Genomic DNA, 24,193 nt, shown 5'->3' with positions numbered 1-24,193 from the left:
TATGTCACTGGATTCGTGGTTTCCTGTAAGAGATGTCACATTTCTTAGCAACTGACGAAAAGTCATCGAGTAAAATAGAAGTGATTTCAGATGTTCCCCAAAGTAATGTTATATGTCTTCTGCTGTTCCTTATCTATATAAATGATTTAGGAGACAAAATGTGGAGCCATCTTAGGTTATCTGTAGATGACGCTGTCGTTTATGGTCTAGTAAAGTCTTAAGAAGATCAAAACAAACTGTGCAGTGGTTTAGAAAAGTTATCTGTTTGGTGTGAAAATTGGCAATTGACCTCAAATAATAAAGCCGGCCGGAGTGGCCGTGCGGTTCTAGGCGCTACAGTCTGGAACCGCGTGACCGCTACGGTCGCAGGTTCGAATCCTGCCTCAAAGTTCTAGGGGACTGATGACCACAGCAGTTGAGTCCCATAGTGCTCAGCGCCATTTGAACCATTTGAACCAAATAATGAAAAGTGTGAGGTCATCCACATAAGGGCGAAAAGGAATGCGTTAAATTCGGTTACATGATAAATCAATCAAATCTAAAGGCTGCAAATTCAACTAAATATCTGGGAATAACATTTACGAACAACTTCAGTTGGAAAGAACAATGGAAAATGTTGTGGACTAGAATGCGTTTTATTGCGTTTTATTGGCAGAGCACTTAGAAGATGCAACAGATCTGCTAAAGAGACTAAGCTCCCTACGCTTGTTCGTCTTCTTTTGGACAACTGCAGCTTGATGTGGGATCCTTAACAAAAAGGATTAACGAACACATCGAGAAAGTTCAAAAGAAGCAGCACAGTCTTTTTTATCGAGAGATAGGGGAGAGAGTTTCACGGGCATGATACAGGGTTTGGGGAGGCCATCATTAAAGCAAAGGCGTTTAACGTTGCGGCGGGAAGTTCCCACGAAATTTCCATCTCCAACTTTCTTTTCCGAATGCGAAAATATTTCGTTGGTTTAAATGGCTCTGAGCACTTTGGGACTTAACTTCTGAGGTCATCAGTCCCCTAGAACTTAGAACTACTTAAACCTAACTAACCTAAGGATATCACACACATCCATGCCTGAGGCAGGATTCAACCTGCGACCGTAGCGGTCGCGTGGTTCCAGACTGTAGCGCCTAGAACCGCTCGATCACCCCGGCCGGCAAATATTTCGTTGATGCCGACCTACATAGGGAGAAACCATCATCGGAATAAAATAAGGGATGGATTTTCGTTTTTTCCGCGCGCCGTTTGAGAGTGGGCTGATAGAGAATAGTTGTGAAGTGGTTCGACGAACCCTCTGCCAGGTACTTAGGTGTTATGTGCAGAGTAGCCATGTAGATGTAGCTGTAGAGACGTATTAGTCCGTAAAATTTAGGAAGTTCACTTACGTGAAATTTAAATAACGCAGAACTAATACTACAACTCAGACTGGATTATCCGTGCAAAAAGAAATTTTGTTTGTGATTCAGAACTACAACATTGGGTTCCCAGATGATAACGGAGAAATTTTACAGCATATTCCTCCATGCTGCGTCGCTTCATAATCTACCTTTTCGCCTCACACCAGATTTTACTTGCGTATTTTATAAGTCGGGTAACTTATCTAAGAAACGGATAAGGTTGTGCAGAAAACTTTCAATGTTGTTCGAGGTGGGGATCTTAGGATTACATCATAAAAATTGCAGCCATTTTCTGTGCATAGCTGTCGAGGAATCCACGGCTGTTGTGACTGATTTCACTACTTGCAATCTATGAGCCCAAACACTAGCACCATATCCTATAACTGATACTAATTTAGATTCGTGTACACTCTGATTGTCTGCGAGGGAACCCGAAATAATCTATTCACAATGGTTGTAATTTTATTCATCACATTCCTCTACATGATGCGCAAAGTTGCGATCTTCCTCCAGAAATACCCTTAGCTATCTCGTTACTGCGCTTCTCCTACTCGTTTCGTCAATTAATTTTATTTCTGGTCTCTTATTAGGTCCCCTTTCATCAGGAGGTGCATTGTTCTGTGAGGCATTAGTGACAATTTAACTCGTAGACATAAGCCCTGAAGTTCATGGAGGGCCGTAATATGTCTGTCTTCTATAATTCTTTAGGAGTACCACTTACAACGAACAGCACGTCACCTGCAAATGTTAACAGTCCACTTACGTTACCGCTGTTGTGTAACTTCTGTAGTATGTGCTCCACGGCTACATCCCTAAACTCCAGGTCACACTCTGACCTCTGCGGACAGCCTTTTGTTATTGTCTTCGTTATTTTCTTTCCTGGACTTGTTAAAAAAGCATTTAGCCCATGGCAATAATCTCCCAGGCATTATACAGCGCTTCTGGTCACTCCAAATCCGTAAGGAGACCAACGTAAAGAGCGAACGTAAAATGAGTATCTGTGGCTAGCGAGATCGCCTTATTAATTGCATCTTCAGCTGACTTGCCTCTTCTAAACCCGTACTGGTGAGAGCTCATTCCGTGTAGCAGTCTGTGGTCTTGTAGTCTTCTGCATAACAATTTTTCAAATATCTTGCCGAGAACGTTCAAAAGACAGACTGGTCTGTAGGATTTGTGTATCATTAGATCCTTATCTTGCCCTTTACTAATTATTTCATATCACCACATCCGCGTTCTTCCATGGTGCTGCTTGTTTGTAAGAGACACTCGTTTGTACAGATAGCACAAGTAACTATCTAATTGGTAACATAAGGCTTATATTAAATCGGCAGGGATCCCGTCCTGTCCTGGAGATCTTTTTCTTTAAGAGTCTTAAAATTATTTGCCTAATTTCTTCTTCTGAGAAGGTGCACACAACTTCATTGTTCCTATATTCTTCCCATAACGTTTCCCGTAACCTACGCAGATCATCCATCTCGCCTTCTGCTCCATCCTCAGGAAGTAGTGTTTCCATTAACAGGGCTGCTGACTGTTCCCAACTTTCTGTTACCAACCCACCATTTCTTTTGAGCACGGGTAAGACTGTTAGTGATCGAATTTTCTTTCAGACTGTTTCATATGGTACACACCAGGTATCGGTTCCTATGGTACCCTCTCTGAATTGCTTCCATTGTTCCATTTTTGTCTTCCACAACTCTTCCTTAAAACATTGTTTAACATACCTGTAGCTATGCAGCCTTCGGACTCTTTCTTCTTTGGTAATACTGCTCTGGTATAGCTTCGTAGCTCTTCTTGTTTCGATCTCAATTTCTGCAGCGTCTCGGTCCAGATGCAAGGTTCTCCTTCAGAATAACCCCTAGTGACAGGTATCGATGCCTCCATTGAGCTATGTATTACCACTGTCAGTTCTTGCGCTTTAACATCTACGTTATCACCCAGCGATGAACTTGCTGGACGCTGAAACACTCTTCCTAGTTCTTCCCAGTCAACATCCTTGATGTTATATTTAGTGGACCTTATGCACACTTTTTCTTGGATTTCCCTTCTAGTGATGGTATAGTACACGACACTGTGGTCAGCGAATCTGCGCACGGACAACTGCAGAGTTGCGGCTTACGACAGAGAAAACATCTACGGCGCAGCTGGCCAACGCAAGATTCCAACGACAACCACAAATAAAAAGCATCTATTTTTAAAAGGAAGAATTAACGTGCTATGTTTGTTCATCGTAAATGGTTCTTGGGTTGCCCCATGAGAAATTTAGTTATTAGATTATGGTTGGTAGCCGGACTGAGATCAGCCAGTTATAAAAGACAGTTAATTCCCAAAGAAATAGGAATGTTAGTTCATATTTGTTGATTTCCCAATACAAAAATTTCTTCATACTTCTTAAGTTAAAAAGAAGATAAATTATCTCCAGGGAAAGATGATTGATTCCTGAATGAAAGATAGTTTACTTATTTCTGGGATGTGAGAATTTTAAAATGAATTAATGCGTTTGTATTCAAGATACACAACGATATTGTTGTAGAGTGACTGTTACGTACAAAAGTTATCTCTGATTAGTTTCGTTAATTAAACAAGAGTGTAAATTGTATATCTGGAAGTGCGATGTAAAATAAAAAAATATTTATTTACTTATTCACATAGTTTACGCCCACATTGGAACACTAAAATCAAACATAATACAACAGAGTCTACAATGATTAAGTTTAGGTCTTAGCAGTCAGAAATTTCTTCCTATCCCAAAACTTCTTCATTCACTGTGATCTGGCTGCTCGTTCTTCTGCAGATATGACATACTTCTTCCATTCTGATGGTTTGATTGTCAGCCGTGCAGATTTCTTCTTCAGTAGCAGTTTCACTTTGTACTTCTTTAAACTATATGTTTTTGGTTTTACTGTTCCAGAAGTAGTCAAAAAGTTGCTTCAGGGTTCTAGTATTTGGTAGGCGAGATATGTGACCAAAAATGCAATCCTTCTTTTCCGCATTGCATCAATAATAGATTCAGTTTCTTAATACACTACTGAATTGGGCAAAAGTCTCCACTACCCAATTAACTTGATGTTTCTTACTGATAATAGTTCAGAGTATTCTTCTGTCAAATTTCTACAGTTTGTCGGTTGTTGCTTGAGTATTTAGTGTGAATAGTGTTCCCGATTTAACGACAGAGGAGCAATGTCGAAATAAATATTATTTTAAACTGCAGACAAGAACACTGCAGTTACCTTCTTCTACGTAATTTGGTTGTGGTTTTGAACTTGGAGGATATTTATGCGATATTATCGAGCACGACTGTTTTTTTCTTTTCTTTTCTTTTCTTTCCTTTTTTTAATAAAAGAGTTAAAAATTTCTGTTACACCGTTTCTTAGCTACGTGCTTTGTCGTACTGCAGAGCTGCACACTGGTAGATTTTATCTTGTTGTTGTGAGTGACGAGGTCGAGTATCTGACTTTTCTACTCATCGGATAGTATAGTGCATAGCATTTTCCTTTGAAGCTGAGATCGTCCTTGTGGTATTGTTCGTATGAACCTTGTGGATCGTTTGATAGTCAGATGAGTTATTAATGTCATTACTATCATATTCCGGTAGCTAGCACTAGCCCATGAAACCACAAATATTATGTGTGGCAATACACAACATCTACATAGGGGTACGTATTGTGGGCTGAATCGAGAGGGTCTCACCATCTGAGTGAAAGTGTCTACTGTGTGATCTGCAAAGACGATACTTCCAATACAGGAGTTTCGGCCGCTCATTATCTTAGGCGTAGTGATACCTGTGAGTTCAAGTAATGTCCTTCCACGACAGAGGTAACATTGCTGGTTCTTGTGCTTCTTGGGTATGACTGAGCGAAACTGAGGTGCTGATTTTATCTGTGCGATGTTGCTCTCGGCTTACGTGTCGCTGCGCCTCTGTAGTGTCTAATCATTTTATTATTTTATATTAAAAAACTGAAAACCCGCCTCGATGGCGAAAAAAGCACCTAGTGTTATCCTAGGTTTCGGCGTAGATAACTACACCTTCTTCAGAACAACAATAAAACCCACAAGTGCCTAAGAAGACCTTTGTCAATCATTAAAAGAACACCATAGCTGTACATTTATAAACGAAAAAGAAAACCATATCTATACATTTATAAACGAAAAACAAAAGGAAAACACGAACAGTACATATGTACAAAGTCAAAACCACTACTTAACTTAATGGTGTACGCTCCACCTCACACTGCTGTTTGTGTTTTCCTTTTCTTTTTCGCTTATAAATGTGTAGCTATGGTGTTCTTTTAATCATTGACAAAGGTCTTCTTAGGCAGTTGTGGGTTTTATTGTTGTTCTGAAGAAGGTGTAGTTAGCTCCGCTGAAACATAGGTTAACATTAGCTGCTTTTTTCGCAATCGAGGCGGGTTTTCATTTTTTTAATGTATTAACCAACGATTGCTGACGCGCTGCAATGTTGAAGGTTCTTAAACTTTATTATTTCTACGAGGGTGGTCGTGCCTTTAGGACGATGCTGTACATATTGTTTACGTCAAGCAGGCAGGCGCACCTTCATTCAGAGCCAGTGGTAGGACCTGTGCCAGTACGTGACACACAGGCCATTCTCAGACACGTCCAGCTAGGAACATGCAGCTCCGGATTCGCCTGGCAGAACTTGGTCGCTACGAGCGTGGGAGAGGGGGAAGACGAGCTGCGGGTGTGTCGGCGAGTTGCCCGAGCGCAAGACGTCGCAGCGGGCAGCCGTATTTAACGGGCCGAAACGGCGCGCGGTCCGAGGCCCGCGCTGGTGCGTACCCCGCACACCCGCACCCTGTGCAAACTGCCTGCAGCCCGGCCGGAGTTGAAGATAATACATCGACGGCGCGGTGGCGGTCCGGGCCTTGGAAGTCACGAGCCTTGACCGCCGGCCACACAACTTTGGCCGCCACGCTCCGCGAGTTTCAGTGATTTTCTATGGCCGTTTAATTTATTCTGCGGCCGCACCGAGTTGCGCGCCGAGGAACTTTGAATGCGGCCCGGGCAGCCGGGAGGCCGGCCCGGCGCTCCCCTTCTTTCGTCTTGGGCCCTCGGAGTGGCCGCAGGCGGAGTTGCGGCGTGTAATTACTGGTGCTTGTCCTCAAGGAGACAAGCGGCGCCCGCCAACTCCGCAGCGGCACAGGCAGAGGGGCGTCCGCCGCCCGTGACCGCCGCCAGATGCACTGGCCGACACCTTCCGACACTACGGCTCAACTACTGGATGGGGCCTCTCCACGCCCGCACCAACGTGGTGACCAAACCAAAAGTTCTACTGTCACCTCCGTCAACATGTTAGTTATCTAGTTAAGTGGATCACAGGATGCTGGGCTGTGATGTTATCCGTGCGTCTGGGTAAGACCACGCATTAACACGGTCCACCAGGTGTGTTGAGTGGTACTTAAGATAAGTAAATAAATTAGTGAAATCAAAGGAAGTAGAAGTTAGAAACTAAACGAAAAACTTGGTTTAGTTTAGAGAGTTACATACTGGCAAACAGCGGGCAGAGCAGAAGAGACAATGACCGTGAAGTCAGCAAGTTCAGAAGAAGCCATCGCCCTCCCCACATAAGCGGACGCTGTCGAATCAGCCGTCAGGGCATCGCCCGACGGGCTGATGTGTTTCTCAATTGTCACATGTGATCAAAGGTTGGTTGGTTGGTTTGGGGAAGGAGACCAGACAGCGTGGTCATCGGTCTCATCGGATTAGGGAAGAATGGGGAAGGAAGTCGGCTGTGCCCTTTCAGAGGAACCATCCCGGCATTTGCCTGGAGTGATTTAGGGAAATCACGGAAAACCTAAATCAGGATGGCCGGACGCGGGATTGAACCGTCGTCCTTCCAAATGCGAGTCCAGTGTCTAACCACTGCGCCACCTCGCTGGGTGTGATCAAAGGCCCTCGCCTGCATTCCAAGAGCCAATGACCGACGTTAAGAACACACTTCGAGAACCTTTTCAACGTGACAGAAGAGGCAATGGCCGGCTCACGTGTTTCTCAGTCGTCACATGTGATCCAAGGCCCTCACCTACATTCCAAGAGCCGATGACCGACGTTAAGAAGATTCTTCGAGAAGCTTTTCAACGTGACAAAAAAGGCAATGACCGTGACATCGTTCACCTCCAGTGCACTGAAGCGAATAAATACGCGAGACGCAGTGGGCCCGAGGAGGAGAAGAAGAGAGCAGTAGTTTTCAGTCAGTTTCGGTGCTGAAGACCGTCATGTAAGAATACATCATACACAGACGCACCAAGTCCGCCGCTGTAATGGAATAGAAAGCAGCAGCCTCGGCGCCAGAAGACAGAAGTTAAAAGGTATTTGAAGACTGATTTTTACGTACCCGGGTGACTCGTGAGGACGGGAAGGAGACGGCCTCACATCAGCAGTCACCTGTGAGCTGGGATGAAGATCTGACAGCCGAAGACTGGCAAGCTGGAGTCGGTTGTTCGAGTCCTGGACACTGGCCTTCCCCCGCCGCGCCGCTCCGCTGGCCGACGCACAACACTGTCACACGCGGCCGCTTAGAGAAGAGAAACACTGGGACGCCACATCCAAGGTATCGCCATCCGTTGCACGACTTCGCTCTCAATAATTATACGGGCCACAGCACGATGAGCGCCTCCAGTCGACTGGGCGAGACGGCGACACGAGATTCACACCGCCAGGCGTAATCAGACGCCGCCGCTGCCGCAGCAGAAGGCTTCGCAAACGACACAGCTGCCGCACACCGAGCCAGAACAATCGAATAAGGGAACAGTTGTACAAACATTCAATAAAAGTTATCTTATGTGAAAATGCTGTTTCATTCTACCTCATACCCGAGCCAAGGAAGAACCCACCCTGCCCACATGTTGTTAAGAGAGAAAAAGTAATTTATTTAGTATTTTCCCCCTGACATAATGCTTTAGAATCAAATGCCCTTTGCAGTAATGCTCATCCTGACAATTGACTAGCATCAAAAGAGAAAACCCAGTTACATTTAGTGACAGGTGATAGATAGTGGACGAAACGCGAGTGAGGGTAGCGATTTGAAGAGCAGAGGGAAATAAGTGCCAAGGCTCGTGCCGTGGGAAAAAAACCTCTGCGACAGTGGGATGGGTAGTAAGAGCAGTAGTGGCTTACTAGTTGCGATAGTTCATGCAAGGTTGGATTTGTTAGTATGGGTATCATGCATCATTACCGTGGCAAGCGATGGCGATGTATCCCAGTTGCTGCAGCCGCTACATTCCTGGAACAATCAAGATCGTTATACAGGGTGTTACAAAAAGGTACGGCCAAACTTTCAGGAAACATTCCTCACACAGAAATAAAGAAAAGATGTTGAGTGGACATGTGTCCGGAAACGCTTAATTTCCATGTTAGAGCTCATTTTAGTTTCGTCAGTATGTACTGTACTTCCTCGATTCACCGCCAGTTGGCCCAATTGAAGGAAGGTAATGTTGACTTCGGTGCTTGTGTTGACATGCGACTCATTGCTCTGCAGTACTAGCATCAAGCACATCAGTACGTAGCATCAACAGGTTAGTGTTCATCACGAATGTGGTTTTGCAGTTAGTGCAATGTTTACAAATGCGGAGTTGGCAGATGCCCATTTGCTGTATGGATTAGCACGAGGCAATAGCCGTGGCGCGGTACGTTTGTATCGAGACAGATTTCCAGAACGAAGGTGTCCCGACAGGAAGACTTTCGAAGCAATTGATCGGCGTCTTAGGGAGCACGGAACATTCCAGCCTATGACTCGCGACTGGGGAAGACCTAGAACGACGAGGACACCTGCAATGGACGAGGCAATTCTTCGTGCAGTTGACGATAACACTAATGTCAGCGTCAGTGAAGTTGCTGCTGTACAAGGTAGCGTTGACCACGTCACTGTATGGAGAGTGCTACGGGAGAACCAGTTGTTTCCGTACCATGTACAGCGTGTGCAGGCACTATCAGCAGCTGATTGGCCTCCACGGGTACACTTCTGCGAATGGTTCATCCAACAATGTGTCAATCCTCATTTCAGTGCAAATGTTCTCTTTACGGACGAAGCTTCATTCCAACGTGATCAAATTGTAAATTTTCACAATCAACATGTGTGGGCTGACAAGAATCCGCACGCAATTGTGCAATCACGTCATCAACCTAGATTATCTGTGGTTTGGGCAGGCATTGTTGGTGAGGTCTTGATTGGGCCCCATGTTCTTCCACCTACGCTCAATGGAGCATGTTATCATGATTTCATACGGGATACTCTACCTGTGCTGCTAGAAAATGTGCCTTTACAAGTACAACATGTGGTTCATGCACGATGGAGTTCCTGCACATTTCAGTCGAAGTGTTCGTACGCTTCTCAACAACAGATTCGGTGGCCGATGGATTGGTAGAGGCGGACCAATTCCATTGCCTCCACGCTCTTCTGACCTCAACCCTCTTGACTTTCATTTACGGGGGCATTTGATAGCTCTTGTATACGCACCCCGGTACCAAATGTAGAGACTCTTCGTGCTCGTATTGTGGACGGCTGTGATACAATACGCCATTCTCTAGGGCTGCATCAGCGCATCAGGGATTCCATGCGACGGAGGGTGGATGCATGTATCCTCGCTAACGGAGGACATTTTGAACAATTCCTGTAACAAAGTGTTTGAAGTCACGTTGGTACGTTCTGTTGCTGTGTGTTTCCATTCCATGATCAATGTGATTTGAAGAGGAGTAATAAAATGAGCTCTAACATGGAAAGTAAGCGTTTCCGGACACATGTCTACATAACGTATTTTCTTTCTTTGTGTGTGAGGAATGTTTCCTGAAAGTTTGGCCGTACTTTTTTGTAACACCCTGTATAGTAGTGGGTTCAAAAAAATGGTTCAACTGGCTCTGAGCACTATGTGACTTAACATCTACGGTCATCAGTCCCCTAGAACTTAGAACTACTTAAAGCTAACTAATCTAGGACAGCACACAACACCCAGTCATCACGAGGCAGAGAAAATCCCTGACCCCGCCGAGAATCGAACCCGGGAACCCTGGCGCGGGAAGCGAGAACGCTATCGCACGAGCACGAGCTGCGGACAGTAGTGAGAGATCGGCCATAGATCATCTCACTGTGTGGGAGGTATGTGGAGCTTGTCTGCATGTAGTGTACGGTACGGCTTCCCTGCGTGGTGCCAGTTATTCGGCAGTGTATTCCAGCTGGATATCCAGTAATGGCGTCTGATTAACAGGGGCTCACATGTACCGTTGTGTTTGCGTGTGCTTGGCCATAGATGTTAGGTCCCTACAAGTATGTCTTTTGGTCTTTTATGTTACCATCTATGGTTGTGGTCGTAGTTCCCCAGATTCAGAATAAACGGTTTTTGCGAATGCCTGGAGTTTCTGTATAGTCTTGTGGTGAGTTCGTGGATTACCTCCGTGAGAGTCTCAAGTCGGTATTCCCGGTGAAGGTCCGCGATGCGTGTGTATCGTGGAGCATTGCTTATGATTTTGACTACTTTGTTTTGTATGAGCTGCACACGGCGCAGGCGTGTAGGCGCAGCGTGTCCCCAGACAGGAGCTGCGTACGTCATCAGGGGTCGAATAGGTGTCATGTACATGGACCTCGACACCCTTCTGTTCAGTGTGCTACGCCTGTTGAGCATAGGGTAGAGCTGTTTGAGCCTCGCGCTAGGTCGGTTGGTCATGTGTTGTATGTGGTCCCCCCAGAGTAATTTACGTTCCAGCCAGACACCGAGGTATTTGACTTTCTCACGGAAACGTATTGGGCGTGCATGTAGAGTTACTGGTCTGCAGTATCGGTGTTTGCGCAGTTGCTTCGGTCTTCTAGTGAACAGAACGGCTTCGCACTTGTCGACGTTTACTCTAACACGCCATTTCTCCAACCAAGGCTCAGCCACCCCGAGTGCAGTCTGTAAGCGTGACGTAATGTTTGATGGTTTCCAATCTTGCGCGAGGATGGCTGAGTCATCCGCGTAGATTGCCATCGTTGTGTTGTGTGTGGTTGGGAGATCGATTATGTAGAGGTTAACTCAAATACTGTGCGCAGCAGCCGGCTGGGGTTGGCAGTGCCGGACGCGGCGTCTGTTGTGCCACAGGCTACCTCTAGGAGACGCGCAAGATAAGTTTACGGAAATTAAGGTTACAACTTACCCTGAGAGAAAGAGTTGCGCGACATAAACGAAAGTGAAAGATGGTGTCTAGTCTCATAACAGTGACGCTTGTAGTGTCACTATGAGGATGCAAATTAGGTTTGCTTTAAATACTCGTTAAGAGCAGTTGAACGGAAATGGACAGTGTCTTGAAAGAAGGATATAAGATGAACATCAACAAAAGCAAAACGAGGATAATGGAATGTAGTCGAATTAAGTCGGGTGATGCTGAGGGAATTAGATTAGGAAATGAGACACTTAAAGTAGTAAAGGAGTTTTGTTATTTGGGGAGCAAAATAACTGATGACGGTCGAAGTAGAGAGGATATAAAATGTAGACTGGCAATGGTAAGGAAAGCGTTTCTGAAGAAGAGAAATTTGTTAACATTGAGTTTAGATTTAAGTGTCAGGAAGTCGTTTCTGAAAGTATTTGTATGGAGTGTAGCCATGTATGGAAGTGAAACATTGATGATAAATAGTTTGGACAAGAAGAGAATAGAAGCTTTCGAAATGTGGTGCTACGGAAGAATACTGAAGATTAGGTGGGTAGATCACATAACTAACGAGGAGGTATTGAATATAATTGGGGAGAAGAGGAGTTTGTGGCACAACTTGACAAGAAGAACGGACCGGTTGGTAGGACATGTTCTGAGGCTTCAAGGGATCACAAATTTAGCACTGGAGGGTAGCGTGAAGGGTAAAAATCGTAGAGGGAGGCCAAGAGATGAACACACTAAGCAGATTCAGAAGGATGTAGGTTGCAGTAAGTACTGGCAGATGAAGACGCTTGCACAGGATAGAGTAGCATGGAGAGCTGCATCAAACCAGTCTCTGGACTGAAGACCACAACAACAACTCGTTGTAGCGGTCGTGAGCGTTACCTAGCTTTGAGCTTGGATGTGCTGACTGATATTAGTAAAGAATGTCTTCAAGCGGCAAGGACGCCATTATCAACGTCTCTCTCAGCGCTAACGAGATCTATAATACCGCTACGAGAACTTGGATGTTCCTTTACGATATTGCAGGAGAACGTGACAGGAAAGTAGGCACTGTACACGGTTGCTGGCAGCGCTGGTCACAAGAATGAAAGGTCGCAAGAAGACCGGGCTCCGGAGGATCTTATGCCACTGCCTAGAGGGAAGACTGTCGTGTTCGGCAAATGGCTCTGGCTCATCAGGCAGCATCTTCAGTAGAAATATCTATACAGTTTCCATCTCTGTGACACAACGAACTGTTACAATTCAGAAAGTCAAATCAGACACCTTTTAGCCGTCTAAATTTCCCAACTGTTATTTTAGTCGGCTACCAGTTTCAGTCGGCAGATGATGTCTGATGTGATCGCTGTGTCAAAAATCTACAGATGACAGTCTTCGAATGCTGGCTCCTATTTTGACCAGAACCGAGATGGAAATCTTCCAACACGACGGTTAGGGGACCTGAGGATGGTGTAATATATCGCCGAAACTGGTAGCCCAATAAAATAACGGTTTGGAAATTTAGACGACTGAAACGTGTATGAGTTGACATTCTCTACTGAACAGCCAAGGTCCCGCAACCATCTCTGAAAAGAAGGACATACAAAGGCTATTACAAGGACAGTTCTGAGCCAGACGCCCTCTAGAGTGCATTCCACTGGCCCAAGACTACCGCCATTTGTGACTTCAGTCGTGTGGAACGAGGACTCATTGAAGGGCAGAGTTGAGGTATGTTGTGTTTTCTAATGAAAGCTGATTCCGCCTCGGTGCCAGTGATGGTAATGTGTTGGTTAGGAGTAGCCGAGTTGAGGGCCTGAAACCAACCTGTCAGCGTGCTAGACACACTGGACCTACACCAGGGTTATGTTCTGAGGTGCGACTTTGTACGAGAGAAGCGGCAGTCTCGTAGCTATCCCACGGTCCCTGACTGCAAATTTGTACGTCAGTCAGGTGATTCAGACTTTTGTCCAGCCATTCATGAAGACCATTCTGAGGGGGGGGGGGGGGGACAGGGCGGTCCAACTGGATAACGCTTCCCACATAACACTATTGTAACTCGACGGGCTCTACAGAGTGTCTGTCGATATGTTGCCTTGGCCTGCACGATCACCAGACCTGTCTCCAACAGAGCGCACACACACATCAACGGACGTCACCTCCAGCGTTATTCACAAGCAGTATTAGCCGTCCCTGTATTGACGACCAAGTGCAAGAGGCATGGAAGTTCATCTCACAAACTGACATGCGGCACCTGTATAACACAATGCATGCGCGTTTGTATTATTGCATTTAACATTCTGTCGGTTACACCACTTATTAATGTAACAGCAATTCACATTTGCAATTGCTTATCCCTCACGTATCTAGATCTTGCAATGTTAATCAATTAAATAAGTTATCTAGACAAATTTATCCCCGAAATTCTATATTCGACATTAATCATTTTTTGTTGCCGCGAGCTATTTTTTTTCGTCAGTGTATTTCCCTTATACACAATTACCTTTTGAAAGACGTTCATCACAATACGCCTTTCGAACTGTTTATCTTCACACAACTTGTTAGTAACTGGCGAGGTGCGATGACACACTATGCACGCGTTTCGTCTGCTATGAATGCCTCAGCCTTCGGCTGCGTAACGAAAGTACAAGGATTGGACAAAAATATGAAAAATCCGTGACAAATGCAGATGCTAGCCAGACCTGCAGCCTGCACGGCTGTAGCTGACCACGAACGACCCCTGTGCAATATCCTCCATCAACTGCAAGTGTTAGTCATGATCCAAGTAGTGTTCTGCGTAGTTGTCATTTATTATGTCGGAGCTAATTCGTACGTGGGCAACTTGTTGGTGCTCGTATGGTGGGTTCTAACATAAGCAATGGAGTCAAAGAATTTGGTGTTGGAAGAGGCACCGTATGAAGATTTACAGCGTCTACAGAAAAACATCAGTCGCTAAGTCCTTCGAGTTCTTCGTAGTGAAGTGATCTCGCTCAAGCATGGGTGATTTTTGGGTGCGCCTTATAGGGAAATTTCCTGTTCTGTCTCAAATGGTACGGAATATGATTTAATAAAAGTGACTCAGTTTTAAAACAAGTCCCACTTTCTACTTCGTGGTAAAATTTGAGATACTTAGAGTCTCATTTTTCAAGTTTATTATATTGTGCAGAGATCAAATAATTATCTGAAATTAATGTCATCTTTATCGTCTTGAGATGGTTTTGTAATGAATTGCGGAAAACAAATGTACAATTACTGCACGTCTAAAGTTAACTCTGCTCGGAATTCCTTTCTCTGTAGTAACCTCATCCTTGGTATTCGTGCAAGCTGTGAGCAAAACCGTCCACGCCTCTGAATACTGAACACCACATTCAAGTTTGAACATGGAGGACACTGACAAGAAAAAGGGTGACAGAAAATGTGTTCAGACATCAGGGAACAACTTCCATTGTTCTAGACAGAGCTGTACAGAGAAACAATCTGTACAGGAAGAAAAATATTGGAATATACTCAAAAAGAAATTGAGGACGTAGTGTACAAGAGCTACTCTGAGACGAGTGGGTTCGCACCACCAGAAGATTGATTATTAAAATAAATCCCAGAGATTTTAGGAACAGAAAGTTGGCTAGAACCGGAAGTCAATATTAACTAAATCCTGTATACACATTCGAATATGTGTGTGTTTGTGTGTGTGTGTGTGTGTGTGTGTGTGTGTCTGCGAGCTTGTGTCTGTGTGTCTAGCAAGGTTAGTTTATACGTCAGTATGTATTTCTGGCTTGACAGCCATCATATTCAGGTTCGAGAAGCTCTTTCTAGAGCAGTTGAGAAGACAGCAGTGGGGAGACGACGTACTTTGGTGTGAGGTACCGATGAAAGATGGTTTGTTTGGTGCGGAAATTGTGAAAAAGACCGCCTACATTTTGGTCCTTCTCCGCTATTGGCTCCTGCATTCGGAAGTTGGGCGCCAAAATGATAAACTTCTGTTGTTAATATTATTCAAACGAAACAGCGTATTTACTTGCATTTCAAATTACAGCATATCTCAGTAGCGTGCTATCATTCCAGTGTCCGTTAAGGGGCTCCGGAAAGGCTCAAAATCATGAAAAGTTCAATTTTTACTTTTTTGCGTTTTCTGAATCTGCAGACTATTATCTTTTAATAGATATATAATTTATTCAATTTCGAAGACTACAACTATTTTTAAATTTTTTTTGAAATGTGTTCTACATGGGCGTGACCCACTGTGGCGCTGTTAAACTGCTGTCAAATGGTGTTATTATTAACGTCCGTGTTCATCAGGTACATTTTAGTGATGTGAGATAAAGTATGTGTTGTGGCTAACCTGTGATAGTTCAATATATATCGCTGGTGTGACTGTCGATTGTTTCATGTTTATTTACTCTGTCGTTATCTCGAAAATATTCGTAATTAATTCTGTTTCTTGAGTCTCTGTTTTGTTGAAGTATAATAATGAGTAAAAGTAAAGTTATTAGAAATCCTCTGAAGGCTTTTAAGAAAAGGAGAAATGTTGGAAAGCCAAAGGTATGTGTTATAACTGTAAACAATAAAGACGATAACCAAGTGAGTGAACCTAACCTCTCAAGTACACCTGCCCATAGCAGTCAAAGTGGAAAAGAAAATACTTCACAGAAGAAGCTTGACTCAATGAGTGAAAACTATGAATGTTTTATGGGCGAATCGGATGTGAATGAAATATTTGATATGTCGGTTCTCAAAGGAATTTTTTCAAACTGTGTAAGATGTATTCATTGTAGTGAAGTTGGTCTGGAACTCTCCATAATAAAGCACGTAGGACTTGCTACTGAAATACAACTGAAATGTGATAAGTGTTCATACATGACCACCTTTTGGAACAGTGTTGCAGTAACTGCAACTGAAGAAAATGGTAGCAAAATCTACGAACACAACAACGAGCGATGCTTGCTTTAGACAAGGAACGCCTTCGGGCTGCAGACAGGGCTGTAAAGAGTCTAGAAATACAAGCAAGAGTAAACAGGAGGAGGAACAAGAGGAAGCTGGAGGAGGAGTTTGCAGAGGATGAAGATAATCCATCCTATGGTCCTGGAATGCACTAAAAAGTTAATCCAATCTTTGTCGCTCGATTCTCAAAACTTTTATTTTCTCATACTAATTACATGTTTTCTAACGATCTTCCAAACATATTTGTTTCAAACTTTCAGTAAATGTTACACAGTACCTTCTGCATAATTTAACACAGCCTTTTTCCAAAAAACTGTATATTTTTTAATATATAAATAAAAAATTGCAAAAAAATGTTGTGAATTTTCATTACAATTGAAAAAAAATCATCTTTAATAACTGAACTAAAATTTTGTAAAATCCCTGTGTTAAGTTGTAGCCCATATTCCAATAAATAATCTGTAAAAAGTTCAACATCCTACCTCAAATACTTTGTGAGGAAAGATGTAATTTATAAGCGTTATTTTAACATTGCAAGTATAGGGCGTTCCGGAGCCCCTTAAGACTTTATTAGCAATTTTTGGTTATGTGTATAGGTAAATGAGAACAATTTGGTAGTAATTATGCAAATACGCAGTTCATTGTGTTTATGAAAGTGTGAAAGCTGGATATTATTTGTGACTCGTAAAGTGGAATATAATTGTGCAGTTTCTCGTATTTCGTTAGTAAAAAGCGAATAGTATCCCGTATAAACAAGCTAATTGGAAGTTTAACTATTTCTAAAGTAGTGGCTCCTCACTGGGACTTTATCACATCCTCAAGTTAACGGATTGAGGACCTACGTGCCAACAAAGAAGACTGGAGGTTGGTGGACATTAATTAGACCTTATGCATTTCACTCAGGGCGGTGGAAACAAATAGGCACCTCACGTGTACTTCAATCTTAGTACAAATGAGATCAGTGACATGTGACCTGTGGTTACACAGAGGAGGTATGATGGATAGAAATTTTCTAGAGAATGGGTTTATCGTACGCATGTGTATCTCTCCCTCTCTCCCTCCCTCTTTTTTAAACTTGCCGTAAGTGGTGTAGATGTATTTATTGCTGTAAATACCTAATGAGGTTTTAATGGATTCTGAATTTGAAACAACTTGTTTGAAGTTAAGCTTCATAGGGCGGTAGAAATGGTAATCGGATGCTTGTACAGACTACCTGGGTCAGTGGCTGTAGAGGAAGAGCGCTACAGAGACAACTTGCAGAATAACAGAGTAAGTTTCCTGCTCATGCTTTCATACTAGGAGGAGATCTCCACTTGCCAGGTATAGAACGGGACAGTCATCCGGCGAAAACTTGTTCCAGAGTACTTCGGGCTGATAGCGAAAGAACTCGTCTTAGGCCTCTTACCAATAAACAGACCCTAACTTTTCCATTCATTTGACGTAAGGATGGAATTAGTCCTCATAAAGCTGTGATAACTTCAGTGACTTCGTATGTTATAAAAAATGTGAAGGAAGGCAGGGAAGAGAAATTTGCCTGTTAAGAGTATAGATTGTAGAACGTAAAGAGTATCAATTCAGCTAAATACCTAGGGATTAAAATAGCGAATAACTTAAATTAGAACGATAACATAGTCGTTGTTGTGGAGAAAGCGAAGAAAAGCCTACGATTTATTGGCAGAACACTTAGAAGATGCAGCAGGTATACCAAAGACACTGGCTGCCCTACGCTTCATCGTCCTATTCTGAAGTGTTGCTGTGCAGTATGGAATCCACATGGGATAGAATTGAAAGAGGACAACGAAACAGTTCAAAGGGGTCAGGTCACGAATATGAAGCACGATCTGGGGTGCGTTTTTCGTTGCGACAGAATCTTCTTATGAAATTTCAATCACTAACTCTTTCCTCGGAATGGAAAAATATTTTGTTGGGTTCCATCTATAACTGAGAAATGATTTTCGTATTAAGAGAAATCAGGGTCGCATGGAAAGATGTAAGTCTTCGATTTTCGGGCGCGCTATTCGGAAGCTGGAGTGACAGAGCAATAGCTTGAAGATCGGTCGGTGGACCTTTTGCCAGCCACTACATTCTGAATTGTAGAGTACTCAGGTAGATCTAGATATAGAGTACGTGAGTAGTTAGCATCAAATATTCAGCTCTGAAGACAAAAAAGTACGGCTCAGATGGATAACATTCAAAAGGATTGTTCAACACATCTTATGCAAGTATGTGTCGAGCAATATTTTAAGGGATGGGAAAGACCCACTGTGGTTTAACAGCAGTGTTAGGAAGTTGCTGAAAAAGAAAAGAGAACTTGGTCATAGATTTAAAGGAAATAAAAGCCTACTTGACACACAGAAGTTGTACGAAGTGAAATAGAATATTAGGACTGCAATGAGAGAGGGGTTCCATAAATTTCAAAGTAAAATTTTGCCAGCTGATCAGACCAAAACCCGTAACAACCTCTTATCTCATGTAAAGCGGATTGAAATCATCTGTTCGGTAGGGTATGGGCACGATAATGGAAGATGATGGAGAGAAGGCCGAGAAACTGAATTCCATCTTCCGAAACTGTTTCACCCCGAAAGGTCATAATAATGTTCCTCCGTTGTCATCCCACGAATGATGAAATGGCAGGTATTTAGATAACTGATGGTGGAATAGGAAAGGAAATACAACTGCTTAACTGTGGAAAGCGATCTGGATCGGATGAGATAGCTCTGAAATTCTAAGGATCTGCTAAATAACTTGTCCTCTTCTATCAGTAGTTCATCTTAGGTCACTAGAGCAACCAAGGATACCCAGCGACTGGAGGAAACCTGCGAATCACTTCCGTTTTCAAGAGATCTCGCAGGAGAGGTGCAAATTATTATAGGCAAATATCGCTGACGTCTATCTGTTGCAGAATTATTATATGCGTTTTACGCTCATATATTATGACGTTTTTGGAGAACGAAAATCTCCCTGTAAAACCAACGTGGACTCCGTAAATAGAGATAATAATAAACTCAGGTCGCTCTGTTCGGCCATAAGGTACACAGCATCGTGGGCATCTTAATATAAAAAAAAAAAAAACCTTGTGCTCAGTCTGACACCATACTCCTTGACTTCAGGAAGGTCTATGATACAGTTCAGCACCGTGGTTTAGTGAACAGACTACGAACTTACTGAGTGTTGCACAAGATGGTGACGGAATTCATTAATTCCTTGCAGTCAGAACTCAATGCGTCGCTGTTGACGGAACAAAATCGACGGCTGTAAAAGTAATTTCGGGAGTACTCCAACGGAGTGTGATAGGGCCGTTGTTGTTTATAGTACAATTAAATGATGTAGTGGAAACTTGCAGAGTTCCGTGAGGCTGTTCGATGTTGATGCAATTGCATATAAGAAGGTAGCACTGCCAGAAGAGTGTAGCGAACAGCTAGAAGATCTACTGATGATCGATGATTGGTGCAGGGCTGCCAGTTGACCCTGAAACTAAATGAATCTAACATACTGCGTGTAAATAGCTGCAGAAGTCTAGTACTATATGAAATACACTGCTGATGACAAATTACCATAAACAGTAATTACTGAAAAATGTCTAGGAGTAATCATCAGCAATCACTGGAAGAATCTTTAGCAGCTGTTTAGGAATTGTAATTAGTCTACGAATGAAGTGGTTTATATTACATTTGTTAGACCGATTCGTGAGTACTGACCATCAGTTAGCGATCAATAGCAGGTTCTACTAACACAACAGGCATACAAGATCCAACAAAGGGAGCCGCGTTTCGTCACGGGATCGTTTAGTCTGAGTGATAGCTTTACGCAGATGCTTAACGAACTCCAGTGGCAGACGATACAAGAGAGGCATTGTGCATCGCTGAGAGGTTTACTACTGAATTTCCAAGAGTGCCTTGCAGGGCTAGTCGGGTAACATTACTTCGACCTACACTCGTCTGGCAAAGTGACCACAACGCGGAAAACCCGGGAAATACGAAGCTATACAGACAATCAATCTTCCCCCGTGTCTTTCGTGAAAGAAACAGTAAAGTGAGGGGCGGAGGGGAGATAAGAAGCGCCTAATGCCAGTTTTCTTTAGGTGACTCAAGGAGTGTAGATGTAGATGATAATGGTTGTGGCACGTGAATCCTCATGCATACCCCTATCAACCGGCATACGTCGGGCGTAGAAGTTAGCTTTGGGATTATTCCTGCTGCGCACTTCTAGAGAGTCTAGAGAGGACTTCACCGAGTAGTAGCTAATGCCTTGCAGCTATATTTGGGAGGAAAGATCAAATCCCAGTTTGGTCAAGAAAATTTAGGCGGAACACAGTTTCCCTAAGTTAAGATGAGTGACAGGATAAGTGGTCAAGCTTATTTTCTTACACTCATGTATGACACTCAATGTTCAGTCTTATGAGTCCTTTGTCTAAGACCGTTAAACACTGATCTTCCTTCCTTTTCACTGGGTGGGGGGGGGGGGAGGGGGGGAGGAGAGGGGGTTGTAGATAGTCCTACATACGATCGCCTGCCCCAAAAGAACGATTTCAGTTTTACAGGGTCAAGGGTGAATAGTGGCATTTCTCGTTTTTTGTGCTCAATGCATAAACCTACACTATGTTTCGCACTGCCTGCGCCGACACCATATTTGTGCTAGAGAGCAGGCGAGGAATACGTCAAACAGTGCTACACAAAAGAGTTGTTTTCCACAGACAAGTGGAATTAATTTGGTCCAATGACGCATAGAATTTCTTGAAAGAAATCATTCTCCTACAGTAGGCTGTTTTGAAACAAACACTACTTCTTTCCCAGATAACTAATTTCGCCCTTAGGGCATTACCATGAGCACATTGTACATAAAAAGTGTTATATTCTTCCATTTGTCACCATGTGATGATGCACAAAGCAGAATGAAATGTGTGGAAACATAAGGGCACCCAATATTTCCGTACATACGTCAATAATGCACGTTCAGTAGCAGCAGTTTCTTTAAATCGATCTGAATTGGGCCTGGTGATTTTCGATTGGATTTAGACCCTGGAATCTGTGGGCGCACAATATTACGCTATTCGACTGGTACACAGCACGTTGTTGCATAGTGATGTATCCGACACTGCCCTGCGGATCATGACATGGCGAAAAAAGATAGCAAGTAACGTATTTTTGTGTGATGTTTGCTTGACAATGTCCAAAACCATGCTGTTACCTTACTGTCAATGGAACTGAACGGTTGTTTACAACAGAGAACGATCTACTGATACATTTTAAGACAAGAAAGACAACCCACCACGAACAAATTGTCCGAATGGGACGGCAATAGGTACATGTGACGTAAGAGTACAGACAAACCAATGCTTACAATTTCAGAAAAATTGGATGATTTATTCAAGAGAAAGAGCTTCACAAATTGGACAAGTCAGTATGATTTGGTCCAAGTTTGGCCCTTAAGCAAGCATTGATTGGGCATTGATTGACAGAGTTGTTGGATGTTCTCCTGATGGATATCGTGCCAAATTTCGCCCAATTGGCGAATTAAATCGTCAAAATCCCGAGCAGGTTCGATGATCCTGCCCATAAGGCTACAGATGTTCTCTTTTGGGGAGAGATCTGGCGACCTCGCTGGCCAAGGTAGGATTGGGCAAGCAGTAGAAAATCTTGCCGCGTGCGGGCGGGCATTATCTCGCTGAAATGTAAGCCCAGGATTGCTTGCCATGAAGGGCAACAGAAGATTATTGACTGCAGGAGCATTGTCTTCAGCGATGAGCAACGATAAACAGCGAAGACGAGACGCCCCAGACAGCGGTTGGGATACCAACATGGCTGTCACCCGCGATACGGCCTGATAACCAGGAGTGATGGTCTGGAGTGTCATTTCATTTCACAGCAGGACCGCTTTCGTTATCATCCGCGGCACCCTGACAGCACAGTGGTCGTGGACGATGTTCTACGTTCCGTTTTGTTGCCCTTCATGCACGTCATCGTATGCTTACATTTCAGCATGATAATACCCGGCCGCATACGGCGAGAGCTTCTTCCGCTTGTCTTCGTGCTCGCCAAACCCTACCTTAGCCAGCAAGTTCGGAGGACTATGAGCAGGGCGCTCCAACAACCATCTCGGTATTTTGTCAGTCGCTCCTGTCGAAGACGATGGAAGTAATCGTCTTATCCGTTTCCACCCGAACCCACACGATCGTGCGGGCTCGGTTTTTATTTTTTTTACGACAAACTGAATCTCTTGCCTTGCTTCCAACCGATCTGCAACGATCGTGCAGGTTGTGCGCAAAGCGTTTCTCATGTTTATGTTGCCATTCGGCGCCAACAGATTGCAGCACATGTTGTTTAAGTTGATCGAGAAGTGAGCATTATGCCGGCGCTTGGTTAGTTGCTCATAATTAAGTTAAATTGAATTGTTTCGGCGATTTGCTGGATCTTGTTATTTGTAATACTGTGTACAACGTTGTGATATTGATCATTATTAGTAACTTCATATCTTTGCACAGTAATCGTGCGTTAAATTTGTACTAGCACAATTGTGCGGGTTAGGTGTTGACTGTGTGACTTCATCCTCGAGTGGGTGTTGTTGATTGTGTCATTGGCCTCCCTATATTACTGCTTTTCATACAGTTTTGAATGGGAAAGTTTTTATGCATATTCCCGTTATTGTATGGAGGTTTATCAGTCATCAAATCCGTTATCTGTTAGAGGATTCTGATTTGAGTGGCATTTCATCAGATGAAGACGACGAGTTTGATCCTTCTCCTTCAAATATTCGGCAGGCAGACGACTCGTCTGATGATGATTTGAGTGCCGAAGAAGTTCCTGAAGTTCCTGAAGAGCGCAGGAGTTCCCACAGTGTCACAGAAGGTGTCAGACCACTGCTTTTTCGGAGATCAAATTTTGTTCAGAAGTTTCCTCCACCAAACATTAATTACAGTACTGTTGAGGTCAGTGACAAAGAGGTGCGATCTGAGTTACCTATTTCGTGTATCATTCCCATTTTCTTACTAAAATATGTATGAGCACTGCGCTTCCAGAACTAAGACGAAGTGCATAAAATGCATTCAGTACTTATGTCTTGCAAAAGGAAAGGATTGTTTCAAATTATTTCACGAAAAGTGAAGCAGTCTGAACCATGCCTCTGTGTTACAAAATAAATAAATAAAAAATATTATTAATTTTTTTTCGCAGAATATGATTTGCAATCTATGTAACATTTTTTATAATAACTAATAAATAAAAGAAATGAAAGAATAATTTTTTATTCATAACTGTTCCTCAGGTAATTTATAATATCAAACAAATAGCAGGAAGTCAGAGAATAATTTTAGTGAAATAAAACATGACCCTCACGATTGTGCTAATTGTTTTCCCGCTACATTTTTCATGGAAGAGTTTTTTATTATTTTTCCCAGTGTCTGCTATGCCCAAGTATATAGTGAATTCAACTTTATTCACCATTTTTTTAAAAAAAGGTGTTCAGGTTGGAGAGGGTTAAGCTCTTGGTTTTACCCTGAACTGACACACCGAGAACACCGAGAATATTTTATGCATTTTAGTCATTTGTTTATCCGCACACAATTGTCGTATCTACCAATTTCCATCCCATCCGGGCAATTCCTTCGCGGTACGTCGATGTTTTTGTCTTAGATTGTACAAAATTGCTTCTTTTAAGGGTTAAAGAGAACAACAGCAAGAGTACTGGAGCCATCCCACGATACCATAACATATTGCCTGATGTGTTCTACATGACCAGCAGTTATACCCTAAACATCATGAAA

The sequence above is a fragment of the Schistocerca piceifrons genome, chromosome 8 (assembly GCF_021461385.2).
Source record: "Schistocerca piceifrons isolate TAMUIC-IGC-003096 chromosome 8, iqSchPice1.1, whole genome shotgun sequence".
In the NCBI taxonomy this organism is placed as follows: Eukaryota; Metazoa; Arthropoda; class Insecta; order Orthoptera; family Acrididae; genus Schistocerca; species Schistocerca piceifrons.
Note: the sequence above shows the minus strand (reverse complement) of the source record.